This window comes from Capsicum annuum, chromosome 10 (assembly GCF_002878395.1).
Source record: "Capsicum annuum cultivar UCD-10X-F1 chromosome 10, UCD10Xv1.1, whole genome shotgun sequence".
NCBI classification, from domain to species: domain Eukaryota; kingdom Viridiplantae; phylum Streptophyta; class Magnoliopsida; order Solanales; family Solanaceae; genus Capsicum; species Capsicum annuum.
This window is the reverse complement of record NC_061120.1, coordinates 84,189,153-84,197,674: the sequence shown is the minus strand read 5'-3', so window position 1 is coordinate 84,197,674 and position 8,522 is coordinate 84,189,153.

The window sequence follows — 8,522 nt, the reverse complement described above, 5'->3', positions numbered from 1 at the left end:
GAATGATATGGAAAAAACTGAGTAAGAGTACATGGATAACTGAACATATTTTAAAAGACAAAGTACGCAATACTATGCATATACTTGTATATTGTATTTGAACTTTTACTAAAGATGAGTACTGATTTTTTATACTGAGTAACTTATATTTTAGGTTTTTGATAACTGATTTACTAATAACTAGGTGATTGGGTCTGACAGTCCTGATTCTGTAGAACTGAACTGAGTTCTATACTGAGACTGAAACTAAGACTGTGGGAAATAATCATCAACCGACATACCCAAAATAAGATAACTGTGGTCCAACCTGTAACCTTAGTTGGAAAGGTGTCAGTACCGTGCCATGGGTAAAGACAATTGAAAAGTTGCCCTCATCTGGCAGGTACTCTAATGAGAACGGTAAAACCCTCAACTAGCAGGTTAAAAAAGCTCATCAACCCTCAATGAAGGTTGATATCTCAACCTAAGTTGGCTTTGTAGTTCTGAAATGCAATGACTTCTTTTAGCGGTCACACCCTCTACTGGCAAGTGAGACCCCATCCTTGGGTTCACTCGGTGATGAATCCTACTCCCAACTGAATAGACACTGAACTGATTATATTAAGATGAACTAACTGATACTAATTTTCACTGAGTTTTGTAACTGATTGAGTACTACTATTTCATGACATGACTGAGACTATTCTATAACTACTGTAGCTTTAGGTAAACAGCTAGATTGTCCGGTATTAGAAACCCCTAGGACGCGATAGCATGAAAAGTAAAGCATAGCATGATATTGAAAAGCATAATTATGTCCATTTATTCATCATTCATTCATAGACATATTTTATCAAGCACTTGTAGAGCATAAGCTTGTACATGATTGGGACCACATAATGACATGTCATGATTCCACTATTTACTTTACATAGGCATTTTAGCAAACACTTGGGGAGCATGAACTATTTTACATGATAATGGCCAACACATGAACACCATGAATACAATACTCAATTGTAAATTCAAGGGTTTTGCATGCAATTCACATAATTCATCACATAAAAAATTTTAATTTCATGGAAACCTATATATAAATCATGAATTAAAACCCAATTACTATCATAAATATGAGTATAATCCATTTCAAGCATGAAAATAATAATTCCATAATCTTGTAGTTTTAAAAATAGGTTCTTCGACTTTATGGGTGAAAGAAACCCATAGATGAACACCTAACATACCTGAGAAGAAAATTTCTTAAAGGTTCTTAGGGAAATTCCTGAGTTTGTTCTTGATCTCTTGATGCTAGGGTTTTGCCCTTTGAGAGGGAGTGTTCTAATCTTAAGAGAAAGTGAGCAAATAAGGATATAACTAGGTTAATTAGGGGTAAATTACGTGTTAAAGGCTAATTTGGGTCATGAAAAAATACCCAATTACCACTAGAAAAGATTTAAAAATTGTCACTGAAAACTCATGTCACTAGAAATTGAAAATTAGAAACTGGGTCATCAACACGACGCGGTGGAATTGTGGTACCCCTTTTGAATGTGAATTTTACCCTTGGCGCGATACATCATGATCGCAGAGTCATACTAAAAAGTGACAATTATGAAATTGGCTGGTGGCGTGACGTGGTGGTATCATGTTGCCACACTGGAAAATGAAAATTATGACTTGGAACATTCTTGTGACGCGCTATTATCACGGAGCTCCACTGGAAATTTCCAAATACCATTTATCTGGTCTCCACAATGCAGTGTAGTGCCAGTTAGAATACTATTTTATAAAATATGCCATAACTTCTCCCCTGGGTATCGGATTTGGTGAAATTTATATCGTTGGAAAGCTGACTGAATGTCCTACGTAATAGTAAGCTCTAAACTAAGAAATACTGATTATTTCAAAATTTTTATATATGAATACTCATGTACTAAGAGTTAAATTAAGCTAGGGAAATATGGAGTATTATAGTAGCACTAACTTTTGAGTTTGATTTGTTCGATGATGATGAACGTTAAACTACTCGGGGGAAGAGAGTAAGAGAGCCTATAGAGCAGAGTGATAGTTCTGATGAGTTCAAGTAGGATTTGAAGAGGGAAACAAGCGAGTAACGTAATTAGTACCATATTTTCCAGAGTAAGGGATAGTAACTAGAGTTGGGATCCTCATCTATTCAGCCACCACCACCTCATACGCTGACCCCGATGCGCCTCCTGATGCCCCAACAAAGAGCGAGTCCACATTCGTCCCTAGAGCATTATAGGTATGTATCCACTCTTTTGTTTTTGTTATTTTCTTAGTATGCACTAAGGATAGTGCATCAAATTTTATTTGGGTGGTTAAGGGTGTACCACCACTAGGGGTTTGTATTATCGTGTCTCTTTTCCATTGAGTGTGCTATCATAGTAGGACCTGCATGTATACGATATTATGAATTGGTTGTGTTTGTGTTATTTTTGTTGTGGTTAATTAGGAGAGAAATAAGGAACCTTAGTCTAGTCAAATATTCATTTTTATGATTTTTTTCATACGTAAAGGATACCCTTTCTAAATTTTTTTAAACTGTGTTATATGGCTATGTGAAATTATGACCATTACTAGATTTTTTTATGACTTTAGTATTAGGAACATAATAACTATTTCTTAATATTATATGAATCAAATAAGTAGTAGTTAATTACATAACCCTGTACTATGTGAGTGTGAGGTGTTTACTTAGTTCATTTTGAGTGTGCAATCTAGAACTTGCCCGGTTAGTCCTGCTTAGGTTATGAGATGGTTCATTGGGACAAGATCACATTCCATTTTAAAAAATGGAACTTTTAACCTAAATGACTGACCAAATGAAATTAGTAGCTCTTGATCCTAAATTTGAGCCTTAAGTAGCCTATTTTCTTGTATTAACCTATTAACTTTCTTATTTTTAATTACAATAAACTTGTTTTGGTCCTGGTGCCACATTAAACATTGTAAACCTCAACCCAGGTAAATCACCTATGTTAAGGGTAGCTATCATAGGGGTGGATAGTTAGACGCGGGCATGAAAAAAGAAGTTGTGAAAAGAAAAGTACGTAGGGTTGGGTGTGGTAGATAAAAAAGAGAAAACAGAAAAGAAAATAATAATACATAGAAAGTATGAAGAAAAACCATACCCAATTTTAAATTAAATAACGAATAGTAAAATGAGAATGGTTAAGGATGGTTGAGTCTATATTACCCATATGTACCATGCCTGCCCCGAAGACTACATTACAAGCTGAGAAAAGTCCTATAGTGATCCTAGTCTAATTATCCGAAAAATTTCTTTTTGAGCGTGAGTACTTTGATGTAGTTCCTACATTGATATTCATTAATATACTGTATGAGTATGAGACTTCTTTGTCATGATAGTACATGAGTTTCATTGTTAGCTTCTATTTGTTTGGAAATGTCATTTGTATGCATGATTGTCTTTTTGTTTGGTAATATGATGCTAACACTTGATCGCTTTTTTGTAATGAAATTGTGCTATATATATCAATGGTTTTAAAAGTTGTGCACATGAAGGGGGCGGAATTTTATTTTAAATTGAATGAATTGACTGTCATGGGTATCTTAGGTTACTCTTAGTTAAACATCGTGAGAGTTTGTTTTGTTTTATGTGACTGAGGACTTGCAAACATTCTAAGGTTAGGGTGTTGATGTGCCATGGTTTCATGGAAAATTTGATGCTTAAAAAGGAATTTATTCAAGAAATTAGGTATTTTAATTGGGTATGATGTGTTTTTTAAATTGATTGTGTAGGAAAATAGGTTTTGAAGGAAAAATTGAGAAAAAGGATGAAAATCTACAAAGCGAGGAAAATTTGGAGACTCAAGAATGTGGTCCATGACTCGTGAGTGGGACTCGTGCATTGAGTTCTAAAGATGAAAGATAAGTCTAATTTCTATGAATTGATCCACGACTCGCTACTCAAACCTATGATTCATGGTTGGAAGTCTTATGTCATATACTAAGAGTAATCCTGAGCCTAATTTCAAAGATAGGGACCTAAGACCTGTGGGTCTGATCCATGACTCCAATCATGAGTTGTAGGGTGATACCGACCTAGTTCTCCTACATAGTCTAGGATAGATTTTTTTTGTATCTATAAATACTCCCATTGTGTTTTATGATAAGTTTACTCAGTTTTACATAATTTTTAGATCATTAGATACATTATTGATATTGGAACTATTGATATTGCTTTTTAGGGTTTTTAATCATTTTTAGATTTCAGTTTTTTTATCTTATTCATGTAAGTGTACATTTATGCTTTCATATAGGAATTATTCTTCCGTGATTATGATCATGCATATCTACTCCCCATAACTAGAGTTGTGAGAACCATCATGAATTAACAAAATAGGGTTAAGTGCGAAGTCAATCTATATTGGTGTGCTTCCATGTAATGGTATTTCCTTTGATTTGCATGCTATCTTAACAATTGCAAATGTTTGAAACTCACATGTATTCTAGACTTTCTTGAGAGAGGAGTTTAGATTGGAAAATCACATAACAATAGAAATTTGAAGATATCAACCTTCATCAAATTAATCTGAGCCTTAACCGAGATAGCTAATTTCGGATCACAAAACAAAGGTTATATATATATATATGTATATATATTACGACACTCTGAGTCCGAAGAAGATTAATGAAATTCATTTAACCAAGGTCCAAAGACAGTTAGGTAATACATATATTGTTCGATTTTTCGTGCAAAGCATTAGGATAGTAAGCTATTATGAATATCCTTTGGAGATATGAAATTATGATGTACACAATCCTAGTGATCGTCTCATATTGATCACAATCCAATCAACCAACAACTGTTACTGGTATAATTTACTTTTACAAACCCTTCTTTTATTTATTTTATTGCCAGTTATGTAGACAAACTCTTGATAGAATTTGGGCTTATTCTTCATGGGATAGACCCCAACCATTTTGGGTTCTATATTTGATTCATCGACTTCTTTATACTTTTGGGAGGTATAATTAGGGCGGCATCACAGAGAAACAAAGGCAGATTAGCAGGGAATAATAGAGTTAATCCAGTTTGTAACACATGCCTATGTTTTATTTCTACAATACCATTCTACCAAGGTGTATTTGGATAGGAAAAATGTCTAATAATCCCACAATTTTCCAAGTGGTTAATGAATTATGAACTAGAGAATTCACCACCCCCATCATATTGGAACATTTTAATGCTTTTAGTGATTTATTTTTCAATAATCTTTTGGAACCTAATAAACACTTCAAAGAAGCATGATTTCTTCTTAACGGATAAAGCCATGTGTATCTACTATGATCATCCACAAATAGTGCATAAAATCTGATATGTTGTGAAGACCCAATAGGTGCAAGGCTCCACATATCATAATGAATTTTCAGCAAAGGTTCTTGTTCAACTATATTTCTTAAACCAAAAGGCAATTTACAACCTATTCCCATTTGACAACTAACACAAACAGTAGGATTTAAGTCCAACAAGTGATATTGATACACTTATTTCTATATGAACATCCAAAAACCTTAGAATTTGGATGCCCAAATTTGGCATACCAAACATCACTAGAACTAAAGCTACTCCTTCTTGTCTATGTTTTTCATAACTCGAACTAGGGCCTGGTAGTGTCAGGTATCTTATGTCCTATATGGACCAGAGGTTACCCCTTTCAGCTAACCTAGTCAACACAACAAATTCAAGTGTCGGATGGATTCTTAACATATAACAAGATAGTGCAAAATAAGACTAAGGATAACTCATGAAATGTCTAAACCAATCCACCAAAACAACACACCTAAGTCCACAGTAATCCAATAAAGCCTCTACAAATCAAAAGTCAGTAAAAACTTAGGACATGCCCCCGACATTAGCCAAAAGTAGTATTTGAGACATAGAACATAAAGACCATGAAATGAATCATTCTGAAGTAAGTAAGCTCACCACTTAAATGTCAACTCATGAACCACTAGAACACTTGATCACTGAATAGAAAAAGTAGAAAAAGTTTTTGTACCGGCATCGCGTAGGGATGGAACATCCAGAGATGGTTAACAGTTTGAGTGCTAGCATTTCACTCAAGGATAGAGGAATAAAATAATGCCATCATTCAAAACCAAGGCAAATTATCATATGCAATCACATGTATACACACACACATATATATAGTGTGGGGTTGGGGAAAAAGGCTTAGCATAAACTTTGAAAACCTTAACCTAGGCTATGTAGCATAAACTTCATAACATATAGCACCCACGAGATATATGGGGCTTGCTCCTCAAGCTTGAAGGGCCCCAATGCGTGTAGCCATACGAATCTGAGAATATCCATGTTCGTATATGCCTTTATGTGGGACTCGAACCTCCCGGCATAATCAAGATGACTTAAGCACCAATGTATACAATATAGTGGACTTGTACCTCTCATTCATATATTCATTTGGGGGACTCAAACCTCCCAGCAATATAGACACCCGCACTGGCTAGTGCAGTTTTTCTAGTGTTAGTCCTTCGGACTCCACTTTCACGGTTCGGCTACACATCCCTCTTTAAATCCCAATTTAAAACATTCATTTCACATATACCTAACCATTAATCTAATTAATTACCAGAGTAATTCCATTGGTATCCTCATACCAACCTAACTCTGAAGCATACAACATGCCATAACCATTATTAATCAACTTTGGGAATCCAACCCATTGTCTACACGAAGACATCAATATAATTCAACATTTAGGGGCTTGAACCCATTCAACTAATTAAACCACCAAAGTTACAATTCAAATCAATTTATGTCCAACAAGGCCTTCCTAAAACCATTTACCAATCATCAAGATTCATAGGCCAATTCCTTAGTTCAATCACAATTCATACGTGACAAGATTCTTCTCATTGATATTTTCATAAATAGGTTGAGGGCATACCATTCTCAAACCATTATTCAAAGACCAAAGACATCAAGTCTTGTCTTAAACATGAACCATTCATTAAAACACAATCCCCATGCACCCATATGTACAAAAGTATCATCAAAACATGTATAATCATAATTTAAAACATGAGAAAACAATACTCAACATTATGCATTCAAATCCTCAAACATGGTTTCCAAAACCACCATTAATGAATTATGAATAGAGTTTAAAACACTTGATTTTTGTGAACTAACAATGAACAAAGAGTCGCAAGCCTGAGTTACAAAGATTCACAAAGAGATTTTGATCTTTAAGCTTCTAGATGATCACCTTGAAAAAACCCTAGTCCAATCTTCTTAAATATTTTTAAAGGGAGTTTAGGGTATTTTAATCCTCTTAAGTGTAGAATGAATGACCAAAAGTGTTATAAGACATGGGATCTTAAGGTCTTGGGGTGGGAAATATCTAAGAAACTCTCAACTTAAAAGCCGTTGAAAACTCACAGGTTGGTATGAGTTGACCCTTCAAGTCGTCACCATTTCATACGAGTGGTACCCTAAAACCATCACCAGAAAAGAAGGTTGGATACTATATTCTTTCCAACATACGACTCCCTTGTCCAAATAATAACATCACCATATGACTAGTACCATCAAGTTGTACCCAAGGCAGAACATCAAGGGCTCGGCACTGGACAACATACGATTGGACTTTTAACCTCTCATCACAAGACGATACGTTTCATATGGAGTGTTTAAGTCTTCCACCCATTAGGATAATTCTTTCTCAAATGGTGAGACAAGGCAACAAAAGCACAATTGAACCCCAAACGTCTGTACTCTTACCTTTAAGACAGAAAATAAGACAGTAAGGAATTAAAAACCTACCTTTAACAAAGACAGAAAATAAAGATGTTAGGTTCAACAGTTAGCTCAAGGATAAATTTCTAGAATTCTAATCAACAATTACCTCAAGGATAAATTTCCAGAATTCTAAATAGGAATGGATCCTTGGAATTTATCTCCTCCTTCTCTTCTGAAATAGCTTCCTCAGGCTTTTGATTCTACTATAGAACCTTTACCAAAGCCACATGTTTCATTTGCAATTGACAAACTAGTCAATTCAAGATCCTCATCGGATCTCCTTATAGAACAAGCAATCTAAAATCCAATGTTCTCCAAGGGAACAAACAATGACGGATCACCCATGCATTTCCGCAATATGGACATATGGAATACCAAATTAATGGAACTCATGCTTAAGGGCAAATCCAACTTAAGTGCGACACTACCAACCCTTCTCAAAATTGAGTATGGCCCAATATATTGGGGATTGAGCCTCCCATTCTTTTCAAACTGCATTACTCCATGGGAGAAACCTTTAAGAACACCCAATCTCTAGCCTCAAACTCCAAGTCCCTTTTTTTCACATCTACATAGGACTTTTGATGACTTTGGCCGGTCTTAAGCCTATCCTACATTACTTTCACTATCTCCATAGCTTGGTGAACTAAATCTGGGCCAAACATCTCTGCTTCATCAATCTCGACCACCCAATAAGAGATCTTCACCTCTTACCATACAATACCTTAAA